A 16,008-nucleotide genomic window follows, 5' to 3' on the forward strand; every position below is an offset into this window, starting at 1 on the left:
TTTGTAGTAATTAGCTTCCTCACAGAAGCAACCAGTATGGAAGGGGGTGGGTAGGGAGAGAGGGACTCTGAGGTGTATTATAAGGGATGGGTTCACGTGATTATTGAGGCAAATCTGAAGACCTGAAGGGTGAGTCAGTAAGCTGCAACCTCAGGAATATGTGGTTTAGTTCTGGCCTTAAGTTGAGGGGCCTGAGAACCAGGCCAGCCAGTACTGTGGTTCTTGTCTAAAGGCCAGCAGGCTCCAGAGCAGTGAGTGGCTAATGCCACAGTGCAGGCTGGCAGCAGGCCAGAAGGCATGTGCCAGGTTAAAGGCAGAAGGAAAGTTCTCTCCTGCTCTACAAATGCAAAGCCAGAGCCCTGTTTGTGTTAGGAGAGTGCTCTGTCAAGGAGCTACATCCCTAGCCCTTTTGTTTCACTCAGGCCTTCAAACTAACCTGGTCAGGTAAGGCCTAACCACATTAGGCAGGTCAAAGTGATATATTCAGTTTACCAAGTAAAATGCCAGTCTGATCCCAAACAGAAATACTCATGAGAACACCCATAATAATGGTTGACCAAATATTCCATAACCCAGTGATGGCACAAAATGAGCCATCACAGCGTGGTATATTGCTGTAGATAAGGGTAAGGGTTCCCATTGTACCCTTTGCCCAGAAGATACCAGTGATAGCAGAAATAATTTCCTGTCTGCCAGGATCTCACTACTTTGTATTACTACACCTAGACTAGCAAGGGTGACAGCCTACTGTACTTCCAGTGTCTTTCCCAGAGAACAAAGAAGTTAACTGGATGTCATCTTCATTGATATAGAGATGCCTGACCAAAAGGGCCAAATGATAGGTACATATAAACTACCTATCTAGGTTCTGAGAAACTCAGCTGACTCAAAAAGCAAAAAATGGTCATGCTTCATGGCTTTAAAAATTGCTGGCGCATGCCCTTAATCCCAATACTTGGGAGGCAGAGGCAGAGGCAGATGGATCTCTGAGTTTGAGGCCAGCCTAGTCTATAGAGCTAGTTCTAAATAACCAGGGCTACACAGAGAAACCCTGTCTCAAAAGAAAAAGAACATTGGGGTCACAAGAGTAGAAAGGGGATGTGGGAGGAGTCCTGGGAAGTGAGTGATTGAGGTTCATGATAGGAAAGTCTCAAATAAAAATATTATGTAAATGCTTTATTTTTGTGGTTTGGGTAGTGATGTCTATGTCTCAAGAAGCTCCAGACAGATGTCAGTCTCTCATCGGAGTCTCAGCCCTACAGAGGGCATATCACATGAAGACTCTGTTGAACCAAAAAGCTAAGAATTTATCCCATCATATTTGAGTATCTCCTTAGTAATGTTAATGAGTTGCTTAGTTTTCTAACAAAATTTTTGAATATGCAAATAAAATAGGAGTGTTAGAAATATAATGAATATTCAGTTCTAAATTGCCAAGATCTGGGTTGAAATGTCATATAGTATATGTGACACAGTTCATTGGTTGACTGGACAAATACTGATGACCAATTGTGAATGTCCTTAACACTTTAAGCCCTTGGGATTCCAGCTAACAGCACTGTGGTCCACCAAGGGATTGTAGATCTTCCTACTAGTGCTGATGGAGTTCCTTGACTCTATTGGATTCCTGTGGACAGCAACTGTGGCCTTTCCACTTTAAGGATGATGCTTCTAGTGTCTATTGCCTTGGACCATGAAGCAAGCTTGGGCTCTCTCTCTCTCTCTCTCTCTCTCTCTCTCTCTCTCTCTCTCTCTCTCTCTCTCCTCCCTCTCTCTCTCTCTCCTCCCTCCCGCTCTCTCTCTCCTCCCTCTCTCTCTCTCTCCCCTCCCTCTCTCTCTCCCCTCCCTCTCTCTCTCCCTTCCCTCTCTCTCTCTGTCTTGTCTCTTTAAACAAGGGATGTAAACACATAAGCACACAACACCCCCCCACACCTTCTCCTTCATCTCATGATTCTGGCTACAGATGCCTCCCGGAGGAGGCAAAAGAAAAGGTTATATTGGTGAAAGGATGGACTCCTCAGAAATTCCCATCTCATTTCATGTCACCTGAAACATGAAAAGGGTTGACCAGAGATGTATTTTTGGCCTAGGTTGCCTTCTGTTAAGACAGGTGGCAAGAAGCAATTTTTCCTGCATGTATCAGTTTTTCGTGGCCTTGATTCCATCAGGGAAGTCTGGGACAGTGCAGTTTCCACTTCAGTCGGTAGGGGCCACGCTATCCCTGGGCAGCCTTGGGCTCTTGGCTTCCAACCCTACAACTGCAGCCAATCCCAAGTGAGAAAGGAAACCTCACCCAAGCTCCAAGTCCCCATCAGCCTCCATACCTCAGCCCAAATCCCAAATGAAGGACAATTCAGGCGACTGAAACCTTGGCAGTGCATAGCTGGTGTGGGAAAACCTGTCCACAGGCAGACTTTGGCATTTAGGGCACCACCCCCATCTTGGGACTCAAGATGGTTCCATTATGCTGACAGCTGCTAGCTGGAGGCTACCCAGAGAACAGATTGGAATTCTTGTCCTGGGCCTTAGGTTGTCCCTCTGTGGAAGCAACAGACCTATGAGAAGGCACCCATCCATTCTGCTCCTGGCTTTGTCCAAAGACCCTCACATACCAGCTAGGGACTAACATCCAATGCTAATACGGGTTAGGGTCCAATGGCTGATGTGTTCTTTCTTGTGGTTAGTTCAAGACTAGAATGTTTTGTCCCCACTCCCTGGCATAGAGTGGGCCTTATAATTACCAACCAAATAAAGCTAGTCTCACTAAACCTTACAGGGAGGGCCAGGCTCAGGGCCTGAAAGGTAGCTCAGTGGGTAAAGACACTAGCCATCAGACCCAATGAACTGAATTTGATCCTCAGAAAACACATGGCAGAGGAAAAGAGCCTTTTCTTGCAAGTCTGACCTTCATTTCACTCCTTCACTCTGGAGTGTGTGTGTGTGTGTGTGTGTGTGTGTGTGTGTGTGTGTGTGTGTGTGTGCTGTCACCAGCTCATACAACTCCCCACCCCTATACAAAATTAGAAACTTAAAAAATTGATTTAAAAAGCCACAAAGGCCTGGCTCACAGTGCAGAGGCAAGAGCACATTGAAAGTGTGGGTGGGAGCAAGGCTCACTGACTGGGCAGCTCTCCAGTACAATGGGAGTCTTTAAGCTGGCCTCTGGGGCTGTGTGCTGCCTAGAAGCACTGGGGACAGAGTGTACATGTCCTGGACTTGCTGGGAACCGCCTCCACCCTGGCCCTGTGGAATCCTTTTCTGGGTAATTTTCTGTGTTTTGTTCTGGGAGAATATCCTAGCAAAGATTTGTAGCAGCCAGCTCCCTTCCTGAATGACTTCCTGGTGATCTGTGGCTGGGGGTAGGGGTGGGGTCACAGCAGACATGAACCCTACTTCCAACCCCCAGGAGAGCATGGGGTTTCAGCTTCAGGCACCAGGGGCCCAGGGCAGATTTGAAGCTCTGGGGACTGGGAGTAAGGGGAACAGCTAGCAAATTTAGAAGCACAGGAGAAGGGGATTCTGATTTATGTCTGGTCCCAAGTCAACTTTACCTGCTTCCAGGCCCAGACACTAGCAAAGAGAGTGCTTCCCAACAACCCCCCAACAAACACACCTGGCTATAGCCAGAGAAGGGCAGGAAGAAACCATATCTGACCCCACCAGTCTCTGGAGGTCTATCTCAGTCATCTCCCATCCACCCTTCTGCAGGGTCCTTAAAGTGTTGTTGCCTTGCCTGAAGGCCATGTGTAATGTTGTGTATCCTTACAGTGACCCCCCACCAATGACCTTATCTCGTCTACAGAGAGAAAAGGCCACAGGCTACAAGCTTACCCCTCAGCCATCCCCAGCTCCTGCCCCATGATCTGTTCCCTCCTTGACAATAGCCTGGAGGTGTGCTTGCGTGTGCCTCCCACTCCACTGCCTCCCACTCTTGCCACACCTCATCCCTCCCTCCCCAGAGTCCTCTAGCAACAACCAGTGCCTGTGCCAGCTCAGCAGAACCCACCATCCCTGACAACCTGCCACTGCGTCAAAGGCTGGCTTCGTAAGAGATGCTGACACTTCCACCTCATGACCAGTTCTCATCTCAGGCAGTTGGTTCATAAATGCTACGCTAGCCCAGGGCTGTGCTCTGGGCTCTCTTTTCTCCCTCCCTGAGAACAGTGATGGCTTTTCTCACTATGCTGATAACTCTGCACCTGGTGTACCACTGCCTGCCTGACATCACCAGGCTGCAGACGCTGTCTTGGACATTAAGTGCTCCTCATTTTGTATCACACTTTCTATCCTGGGAGTTTTCTGTCTTCCTCCTTGCTCTGCCAAGAGCCTCCAGTAGTCCATAGAGGGCCTCATAAACCCTGCTGCTCTCTCACTCTGGGCCTGTTGGACCCAAAAGTGAAGTCCAACTCCAGGAGATGCACCCCACAGAGTCACTCACAAGGACACAAGTTCGATGCAAAAGCAAAAGGATTTTATTCCAATGTGTTGGGGTCGTTCCCTGGGAAGAGAACGGCCCTGAGTTTCCAAAACAGGTAGTTTTTATATCTTTTTGGTCACTAGGCAGGAGTGTGACAACATATTGATTGGCTATAACATACATGAGTCATTCTCTGATTGGTTGGGAGCTGAACTTACAATTTTGCCCACGAGGGGTTTGGAATGTTATTTTGGTTTTTACACCTGCAAGGCCATGGGACAGCTAGTGGTTTTTCTGAGAACAGAGTGACTTATACTTATTTTCAAAACTTGGGTGCTCTGGAGCAGGGTAACCCATAACAATTTTTAGAAACCAGACAGTTGTTGAAGGTGATAGAAACTAGTAATAACAATTTCCAGAGACTTGTCATCATGACCGACCATTTCATGTGTTCTTTGTCCCAGAGCTGTGTGTGGCCAGATTTTTAAATATATGCTGGTGGGTATCAGGCTAGGCTTGAATTGGGGTCTTTCAGGCCTTCACACTAGGTCCTAGTCCCAGCTTTGATCACTCTACAGGTCACTAGCTAGGGCAAGTCATTTGGTCTATATATCTATGCCTAACCCTATAACTATCATCTGTGTCTATGTATCTATTTGAATGGAATGTCATATTACCCAGGCTGGCCTTGAACTCACAATCATCCAGCCACAGCCTCCTGTTGTTCCCACTTAGCTTGCCTTCTCCCTCTCTTTCCCCCCACCCCCACCATCTCTAAGTTGAAACAGGATCTTTACTATGCAACTCTGGCTGTCCTGGAACTGATTATGTAGAACAGGCTGGTCTCAAACTTAGAGATCCATCTGCCTCTGGCTCCTGAATGCTGAGACCAAAGTTATGGACCACTACATCCCCCTCTCTTTCTTTTTGGACAAGGTATCACTGTGTAGCTCAGGCTGGACCTTATGCTCATTCTCCAGTCTTGGATGACATCATGACTGACATTTTTTTCTTTTGATGTGGGGCAATCTTGCTGTTTTCTAGAGTTGTGAAATAATTTCTTGAATTATTCTTAAAATGAAATCAAAACCAAAACGGGCTGCAGAGATAGCGGTCAGTAAAATGCTTGTTCAGAAAATGTGAGGACCTGAGTTCAAGCTCTAGCACCCACAATTTTTTTAAAGCAGGGCAGCCAAGAATGATGGTACACACCTTTAGTAAATACTCGGGAGGCAGAGGCAGGCAGATCTCTGCTGTTAGAAGCCAACCTGATCTACGCAATGAGTTCCAGGACTCATAACTACATAGTTGTTGGGCTTAAAAAAGGCCGGGACACAAACCCTAGTGGAATTTTTTGAACCTGGCTAGAGTTTGGCGACCTGTCTCAGCAAAACTGCCTCTGCCCAGCAACTGCTAACGGGTAGAATATTATTGACCCTTACCCCTCACCCCATCCTGAGGTCCCCACCCACTTTCTCAAACCTATATAAGCACATGCCAGTTACAATAAAGCGAGAGTCTGCTTCAACAAGTCTCCAGACTCAGTGTGGTTCTCTCTGGTAACTAGGAGGGGGAGCCGTTCTGAGTTCGACACTCACCATCCCACTCAGCCCCAGGAAGAGACCGGCTGGACTGGACCTTCCTCAGCCCTACTCCAGCACATAGTGAGATCCTGTCTCAAGAACAAACACACAAAATAAAAATACATAAAAATAGAAAACACAGGGCAGGGGGACTGGCAGACAGCTCAGTAGGTAAGGGTGGGCCACTATCACCCTGCAAAACTAGTAATTTTTAAATCTATTAGGACAGAACAAAATGGCTTTCTAGATATCAAGATAATAGACAGCCTCAAATACTGGAATTAAGAGAGAGCCCTCAGATGAGTCCAGCCCCAGCCTTGCAGTTGTCCCTGTGAAGCAGAGAGACCTTGTGTCCACTTGATCTTATGGAATGGCAGATTTGGGTTGGTTGTTTTTTGGTTTGTTTTGTTGTTTTAGTTCATTGGTTTTGTTTTTTTTCTTTTTTCTTTTAAAAGACACCAAGTTGCCAGGCATTGGTGGCACACACCTTTGATCCCAGCACTTGGTAGAGGTAGGTAGATCTCTGTGAGTTTGAGGCCAGCCTGGTCTACAGAGTGAGTGCCAGGAGTCTTCAAAGCTCCACAGAGAAATACTGTCTCGTAAAAAAAAAAAAAAAAAGACACCAGTGTCATGGTACTTTAATATTTGTTTTTATTGTATGACTATGGATGTTTTGTCCAAAAGTCTGTGTATCACACGTATGCAGTGCCTGTGGAGGCCAAAAGAGGGAACCACATCCCTTGAAACTGGCATTACAGATGGTTGTGAGCGGCCATTTGGGTGCTGGGAATTAACTCTGGTCAGCTGAAAGGGCAGTAAATAATCTTAACCACTGCCTCATCTCTCCAGCACCCAAGGCCATGTGTTTGTTTTTTGTTTTGTTTTTTTGTTTTGTTTTGTTTTGTTTTTTTGGACAGGTGGTCTCAAATATTTTGTCAGCCTCAAATTCCCAATATAATTGACATTGGCTTCACACTCATTTCTCCTGCCTCTGTATCCAAAGTGCTGAGATTTGTAGCCACACCCATCTCCAATTGTAGCTTTGTAAGAAAAGCAAATACTGCTTTGAGCTCAGTTTAGCATGCACAAATGCCTAGGTCTCATCATCAGCACTCCATAAATCCCGTTGCTGGAGCACACTTTCATACCACCACTCAAGAGGTAGAAACAGGAGGACTAGGAGGTTAAGTTCATTCTTTGCTATATATGGGGTTGGAGGCTGACAAATATACATTAAACTTATCTCAAAAAAATTTAAAGAGTAGGGCCAGACAGATGGCTCAGCTATTGGGGATGTTGACCACCAGGCATAATGATCTGAGTACAATTTCTAGGACCTGATTGGTGGAAGCAGAGAACCAACTCTGCTGGGCTGTACTCTGGCCTCCACATGTATACCATGCCAACACATATGCACATGCATGCCCTCACATATACAAAATAAATCCAATTTAAAACAATTTTTGTTTGTTTTTTCAAGACAGCATTTCTTTTTTTTTTCATTTATTTATTATATCTACAACATTTTGCTTCCATGAATATCTGCACACCAGAAGAGGGTACCAGATCTCTTAATGGATGGTTGTGAGCCACCATGTGGTTGCTGGGAATTGAACTCAGGACCTCTGGAAGAGCAGTCAGTGCTCTTAACCTCTGAGCCGTCTCTCCAGCCACTAAGACACCATTTCTTTGTGTAGCCTTGGAACTTTGTGTCCTGGAACTCACTCTGTAGACCAGGCTGGCCTTGAACATACAGAGATCCTCCTGCCTCTGGCTCCTGAGTGCTGGATTAAAGGCGTGTGCCACCATCAACAGGTGAAAATTTTTTTAATTAAATACTGATGAGTTTGAGGCTAGCCTAATATACAGAGTCAGTTACAAGATAGCCAGGGATATACAGAGAAACCATGTCTCAAGAAAAAAAAATTAAATACTGAGGTTGGAGAGATGGCTCAAGCTCTCTGGCTAAGGACACTGGCTGATCTTCCAGAGGACCCAGGTTCAATTCCCAGAACCTGGGTGGTAGCTCACAACCATAAGTAACTCCAGCTCCAGGGGATTCAATCCTGTCCTCTAAACCGTGCAGCCACCAGACCCATGTGATTCACAGACACACATGTGAACAAAAGTCTCATTCACATAAAGAATATAATTTGTTACAACCTAGTAACTACAACAATGAGGCGGTTTCCCATCATCTCCAGCAATGTTCTTGTGGATGGCAGCTGTTTCAGTAGCCTCTTCTTACTACATGGTAGAAGAATAAACACTCTGGCCATGTACTCCGTTTCTCGGTGCTTTTATTAATTCCTCCTCTTTCTCTTCCTCTTCTTCCTCCCTCTCTTCCCCCTTGCTCCTCTTCCTCTTCTCCTTCATCTTGTTTTTCCGGAGGCAGGGTCTCATGTAGGCCAGGCTAGGCTCCAATGAGGATAACTTTGAACTCCTGATCCTCCGGCCTGCGCCACCTTCTGCTCTTCCATATCTGTAAATGTGAAGCCCAATGTGGGGCCCAAATACGTGTGCATGATTTTTTCTGTTTCTGTTTATTGATGTCAATTCTCACAAAGTAGTCCAGGCTGGCTTCAAGACTTGAAATTCTTTTCACACAGGATTGTATGAATGACTTATTATTTTTGGTTTTTCAAGACAGGGTTTCTCTGTGTAGCTTTGGAGGCTGTCCTGGCACTCACTCTGTAGACCAGGCTGGTCTTGAACTCACAGAGATCTGCCTGCCTCTGCCTCCCAAGTGCTGGGATTAAAGGCGTGCGCCACCAACACCAGGCATGAATGACTTATTTAATCATTTATTTTACTTAGGTAGCCCTGGCTGGCCTGAAACTCACTAAGTAGACCAGGCTGGCCTTGAATTCAGAGAGATATGTCTGCCTCTGCCTCGTGTGTGTGTGTGTGTGTGTGTGTGTGCGTGTGTGTGTGTGTGTGTGTGTGTGTGTGTGTGTGTGTGTGTGTGTGTTTGCTTGTAGAGGTCAGAGGTGTCAGATCCTCCTAGTACTTGAGATACCTTTCAAGCCCCAAGGGTTTTATGAATTTTAACGTGAGTATGCGGAATTCCTGTAGACAATCTCACCCCTATCCAGTATCCATTTCCTCACATACTGGAATACAAGACTTGGTATGCTTGTTTGTTTGTTTGTTGTTTTTTAAGACAGGGTCTCACTATGTAGCCTGACTGTGAGACCAGGCTGAATTCATACTCACAGAGATCTGCCTGCCTCCACTTCTTGAGACCTGAGATTAAAGGGGGCACCACCACGCTTGGCCACTGTTATTTTTTATCTATTTATTTGAATGACCTCTACTATTAGAGACTTCTAATAAACTGTGTGTGAGGTATAAACGCAGGCACACTTGTCTGTGCTCTCCCAGGAAGGCCAGAGGGGTGCACATTCTCTTGGATCATTCTCTACCTTCTTCCTTTGAGGCAGGGTCTCTCAATGAACCTAGAGCTCAGGGTTTCAGCTGATATTTCAGACTTGTGCCACCACACCCAACCCAAATGACTGCTTTGTAAGTGAAACAAATATTGTCTTGTCTTGGGCTGCTATAGCTCACCAATTAGCTAGAGTGGCAGCTAACAAGCCTCCGTGATCCTCCTGTCTCTGCTGCCCTCATGCTTGGGTTACAGGCTTGTCAGAACACCAGTCCTTATGCTACACAGCAAGCACTCAGCTGCTAAACCATGTCTCCAGCCCCGAGAAAATGGAAGGATACAGCCAGTAAGATGGCTGTAGTGGTGTATGCCTGTTGTCAGCTTGAATTGAATTCAAGGCCAGCCCCAGAGACATAGTGAGTTTGAGGCCTGGGCTACATGAGACTCTGTTTCGAAAACAAAAACCAAACAAACAAAAGTACAGAGCTCCCATATAGCCTTACTCACACTCACACACGTAGTCAATACTTGATACAATAAATGAAGCACTATTAACATATTTTCAATGAAGATCCACAATTTGCATATGGTTCTCTGTGTTGTTCATTTGCCTGTGTCTATTTAGGCTGCTAAGTATCCAGGGCATAGTAGTGGGAGTTCTCATGACCTAATTACCCACCCCGAAGTCCCTACCTCCAAATACTATCACATAGGTAATTAGGTTTTGACATAGGAATTGTGTAGAGAAATAAACATTCAGCCACAGCATGTAACCTATGTGTTCTGCAGACACACAATGGCAGGCGTTGATCATGACAGCATTCTATGGGACAGCTTCACTGCCCCACATCCTTGGGTTCTACCTATTCTCATGTCCTCTCACACCTGCCAGCAGCTGTTCTTTTTACTCTCTCAGCAGCTTTTCTACCATTATGTATCTTTTGTTTTCATAAAGTCCCCAACTCCTGGCCTGAAGTCATTACCCCACACCTAAGCTCCTGCCTGGCTCTTTATTGCACTTTTACAAATTATTGCATGTCTTAGCAAAAGCTGATAGTCGATCATTGTTGCATTTAAAAATTTTATCATTCATTGTTTACTGATCTCTTATTCATTTATGTATATGTATGTGTTTGTGTATGTGCAGGTCCATTGGTACACATGTGTGCCTCTGCCTGTAGAAGCCAGAGGTCAACCTCCAGTATCCCTCACCAGGAGCCTTGTTTTTGTGTGTACATGTGAGTGTGTTCAGATACCCAGCCAGGGTGTCTGACCCCTGTAGCTGGAGTTAGTTGTGAACCACATGAAGTGGGTGCTGGGGACAAACCTCAGATCCTTGGTAAGAACCGGAAATTCTTAGCTGCTGAGCCATCGCTAGATTCCCCCACTTGTATTTTGTGGTTTTAGACAGGGCCTTCCATTGGCCTAGAGTTCATCAATCAAGACAGACAGGCTGAATAGGAGATCCTCAGGAATCTTCCTGTCTCTGCCTTCCAGCCCCAGGATTACAAGGGTGTGCCACCATGCCCTGCATTTCAGGTGGGTTCTGGGAATTGAACTCAGGCCCTTGTGCTTTCAAGGCAAGCACTTTTTATACTGAGCTATCACCCCAGCCCTTGTTGCCTCATTATTTCTTACTTTGTTTGCATTCTGGTCTTCTGTTGACTTTGAACAGCTTTTCTATGGATTGCTTACCCCCCCCCCCAGTTAACAGCATAACAAATGTCTATATCAAGTCACAGACCACTCCTGAAGCCATCCCCTGACTCCTCCACCTCCTTGCATCTCCGAGCAGCCAGTTAACTCGTTTGTTCAGTAAGAATACATGGATGTCTTCAGGAGATTGTGAGATGTTTACTCACCAGATAAAAGGGCCAGGTGTGGCCTGTGTCAGCCTACACTGTGATTTAGATGCTGATGTGGTATGTGGAAAGGATCCAGCCATCTTTCAATACTGAACATGGAGACAGAAGCCAATATTAAGTGTGGTGGTGGAAAATCACAAAGAGACTGAATCCTATTCAGTGGAAACAAGTGATTTGTCCACCAAAAACTTGTAAGAGAGCACCCAGTGCAGCAGCATTCACAACAGCCAAGACTTGAAATCAACCTAGATGCCTACTAATAGGGGAAGAGTTGAACAGTTTATGTTCTGTGGGGCTGAGACGACAGCTCGGCAGGTGAAGATGCTTACCACCAAGCCCGAAGCTCACATGGTGGAAGGAGAGCGCTGACTCTCACAGCTGTCCTGTGATCTCTACTGTGTGTCCATGCACGTACACACAATGAATGAATGAATGTAAAGACAGATTCTAAGCTAAATGTGCTGGGTGTGGCAGCTCTCATCCATGGTCCCAGGAACTTGGGATCACGTGAGTTCAAGAGTTTGGGATCAGCCTGGAGAACACAAAAAAGACAGAAGTAGGGGAAGGAAAGCGCTTTTCCCTGTAGGTGTGGCCACTGGGCTGCCTATGTCACACTGACAGTCCTCCTCCTCTTGTGCATGCTGGCAGCACTACCAACTGGACTATGGGCTGCAGAAATGGCTCAGCCGCTGAGAGCACACACTGCTCTCACCGAGATTCTAGTGCAGTCCCCAGCACCGTGCGCTGTGTTTACAACTGTCTATAACTCCAGCTCTCTGGGCTCTTATGCCTCACTTCCATAGGCACTTACACCTCTCTCTGTGTGTGTCTCTTCTCTCTCTCTCTCTCTCTCTCTCTCTCTCTCTCTCTCTCTCTCTCTCTCTCTCAAAAATAATAAAGTAAATCTATTTTTAAAAGGACATGAAGCTGGGAGGGGCGGACTAGGGAAAGGAGAGATGAATATGATCAAGCTGTGTTGTATACATGTATGAAACTTGCAAAAAACATAAAAATAATTTCAGAAAGGCATACTGTATGATTACACATTTACTAAGTTTTAAGATGGATGAGCGTTATCTATGATGACAGTAGTTAGAATTGCTGCAACCTCTTCAATCCAGAGAGTACTGGAAGATCGTGGGGCAGGGACAGGGATGCTCTACAAGGCAACTTGTTTCTCCTCCTCTAATCAGATTTGATAGGTTTGCTGAGTGGTACAGTTCCTACCTGGTACTTTCCTTACTGGGTTTATTCCTAATTTTTTTTCTTTTTGGTTTTTTGAGACAGGGTTTCTCTGTGTCCTGGAACTAGCTCTTGTAGACCAGGCTGGTCTCGAACTCACAGAGATCTGCCTGCCTCTGCCTCCCGAGTGCTGGGATTAAAGGCATGCGCCACCACTGCCCGGCTATTCCTAATTTTTTATAGTTTGGATTGTTACTTAAAGCTTTTTCTTATGTAATTTTTTTTGGATACAGGGTTTTTCTGTGTAGTCTTGGCTGCCCTGGAACTCACTCTGTAGACCAGGCTTCGCTGAATTTATAGAGATCTGCCTGCTTCTGCCTCCCAAGTGCTGGTATTAAAGGTGTGCGCCACCACGGCCCAGCTTAATGTTTTTAAGGGGCCTAACTGTAGCAAATTCATTTATCACCTTAACATTTTATCTTATTATACTTTACTTTTTTCCCCCTAAACCTCCAAATTATAATTTTAAAAGAAAGTCCTCTGGATTTTCTAGATTAATAATTATGGCATTAACTAAAGACTAAAAAGATAGTTTACTCCTTTTCTTTTTCTTTTATTTTCATTACTGTTCTTGTTTTGAGCCAGGGTCTCTCTATGTATTCCTGGGTGACAGAAACTCTCTATGTAGACCAGGCTGGCCTGAAATTTACTGACATCCACCTGCCTCCGCTTCTAAGGGCTGGAATTAAAAGTGTGCCACCATGCCTGGCTCTGGCAAAGATGTTTAGCTTTATTCATTTTACATTTACTTTATGTTTGTCATGTTTTACTTCACGGTTTTATTTTTCCCTTTGTAGACTAAAATAGTTGAATATTCACAATTTCGTAGGGTTAGCTCAATATTTTCTTTGTCTAGTTTTTTTTTTTTTTTTTTTTTTTTTTTAATGTCAGAGCTCGGAAGATCTACAATTCTCCTTCCCATCCCATCAGTGGCTATGTCAGTGCCGGCACAACTAAGGTATAATGCCATGTTGTCACCCGCAATTGTTTAAAAAGTTTCCTTGATCTGTTAGGTCACTCAGCTCAGATAAAACCAGACCTTTGGTTATGACTCATAAAAGAATTTGAAGACAAGCCAGTATAAGGCAGAGTCAAAGTTAATGTAGAATAGAAAAGTACTCAAGAAAGGGAAAGACACAATTAAGAGTGCAGACATGGGCAACTCGAAGAGGAATCCAGTCCAGTGTTCTGGTTTGCTTGCTTTTGTTTATGTTTTTTTGAGACAGGGTAACCCCAGCTGCCCTAGAATTCACTATATGGACCAGATTGGTCTTGAATTCCTACAGTGCTCCTTGAGTCTGTTTCTGGAGTGCTGGATTATAGGGGCATGCCACAGACTCCCCCTTTTTCTATCCAGACTGAGTTACTGTTCCTTTCTAGACGGGAGGACTAACCCTCAGCTGAGTGTAGGTGGACCCATATGGTGCCTGTGGTATTCAGAAGGGTTTAGGGTTGCCTGGCCCCTCTTCCTTGGTACCTGACTTGTTTTATCTAATCTAATACCTTATTTTTATTTTTATGCTTGGAGTTTAAGAATTTTACCGTGTGGCTAGAGAGATGGATCATCTGGTAAAGGGACTGGCTGTTCTTGTAGAGACCTGGCTTTGACTCCCAGCACCTACGGTCCTCTTCTTGCTTCTATGGGTAGCTGCATGCACGTGGTGGACACACTGACAAGCAGGTGCATACTCCTAAAAATAAATTTAAAACACTTTCCTTTCCCCTTAGCTGGAGCAGCCTTTTCTTCTGACCACAGATGTTTGCCTCTGTAATTTGACTAGTTGGTTGCCTCTGTTTGTACAGTCCTTTTTTTTTTCTCCTTTGGAACTCCTGTGGTTTGCCTGGGTTTGTCCTTGAGATCCATGGTACCTGACACCTTTAAGCAATGTGCATCTTTCCCTGGAGTTTGGGGCTATTTTTTCCATTAGACCACATTCCTTCACCCTGCCAAGGGCATTCTTCTTTTCTCATCTGCGATGTCTTCTGTTAACGGGATTCCTTCCAGTTAATCAGCTCAGCATCACCTGCTCAGAGGCACCTTCCCCTGCCTTGGGGTTAAAGTTTGTTCTTTTATGGTCTATTGAATCCATCCTTGTCTTCCATCCCCCCATCACCTCACAGGGCAGAAGTCCCATCATTCTAACATTCTTGCCACATTCCCAGGGTCTAGTCCATGTCTGCTAAGTAAGCACTTAGAAGGAACGAGAGGGAATTCATTATGCTAGGGCTACCTTGTCCAGCTTTCCACTCCACATGTAGGAGCCCTGGAATGGAAGCTTGGATGAGAGAACGTAAAACAGTGGTCTGTAAGGACCTGAATGCCTGGTGCCTGTTGGGTCTCTACTCAGCAGTTATAGGTGCTGATACCCAGGGACAGAAACTGGGCTAGGTTTCCTAGCAATCTAGCTAGGTTTGGATGGAGACTTCTGAGCCCAACCCTGGGGCTAGTCTTTGCTGCGCTTAGGAACAGTATTGTCAGCTGGTGGCTGTATAGGTTGTGAAAGAATTTGCCATGACAGAAGGCAGAAGGAGAGCGTCTTCATTGCAGTGGCTCATGCTTTTAATCCTAGTAGTCTGAAGGCTAAGGCAACAGTTTGAGGCCAGCCTGGGCTATGTAGTGAGCTGCCTAAGCTACAGAGTAAGACTGTAGGAGAAGCTGTAGCCACGCCTACTTAGGGGCTGGCTACAGGTGTGCCTGGCCACACTTGCTGCGAGGGCGTGGTCAGGGTGACGTAGAGGACACTTTCTGGGGACTGCGTTTCTCTTTCGGTTTCACTTTTGTACTGGTACAGACTGCTGCCACGCAGGCAGGCTAGGTTGCTCTGTAAGTAAGGTTTTTCCCTATTAAATACCCTTATATTTCCACTTGGCTCCGTATTGATAATTTCCCACTATATAAGACCCTGACTCAAAAATTAAATAAAGCAGTAGTAACCCCCCCCCACCAACAAAACAAAACAAAAAACAACAAAGCAGAGCCATAAATCAGACCCAAGGATTCAAGAAACCCACTGCCCACGGGATTCCTTAAAGCAGCCAACTCATCACACACCCTGGAGCCTGGAAGTCACAAATGTAGGCAATCTGGCTTGTCAACCATCCCACAGTTTCAAAAAACTGTTTACCCAAAAAGTAGTTTGTGGGCCTGACTTTACTAGTCCCTCCTGCTCCCTAATCCCAGCTATAAAAACTGCTTCTCAGGCTGGCTCACTCTCCTGTACCCTGTGGATACTAAGCCACAGGGTTTGGGGCCGCCAACCTCTCACACCAATAAAAGTCTGCTATTGCTATTTGAAGTCAATCTGTAGTCTGCTGACTGACTTCTCAAAGAAGGGGAAGGTGGAGGGGGAAGGGAGAAGGAGAGGGAAGAGGAGGAGGAAGAGGCAGCTGTAGAGACAAATAAAATCTATCAATCCACTACCACTGTTCAAGCCCAGTGGTCAAGATGGAGAAATTCTGCGCGCGCACTCACACACACATACACTCACACACACATACACTCACACACACACA

This window comes from Cricetulus griseus, chromosome 4 (assembly GCF_003668045.3).
Source record: "Cricetulus griseus strain 17A/GY chromosome 4, alternate assembly CriGri-PICRH-1.0, whole genome shotgun sequence".
Classification (NCBI taxonomy): Eukaryota; Metazoa; Chordata; class Mammalia; order Rodentia; family Cricetidae; genus Cricetulus; species Cricetulus griseus.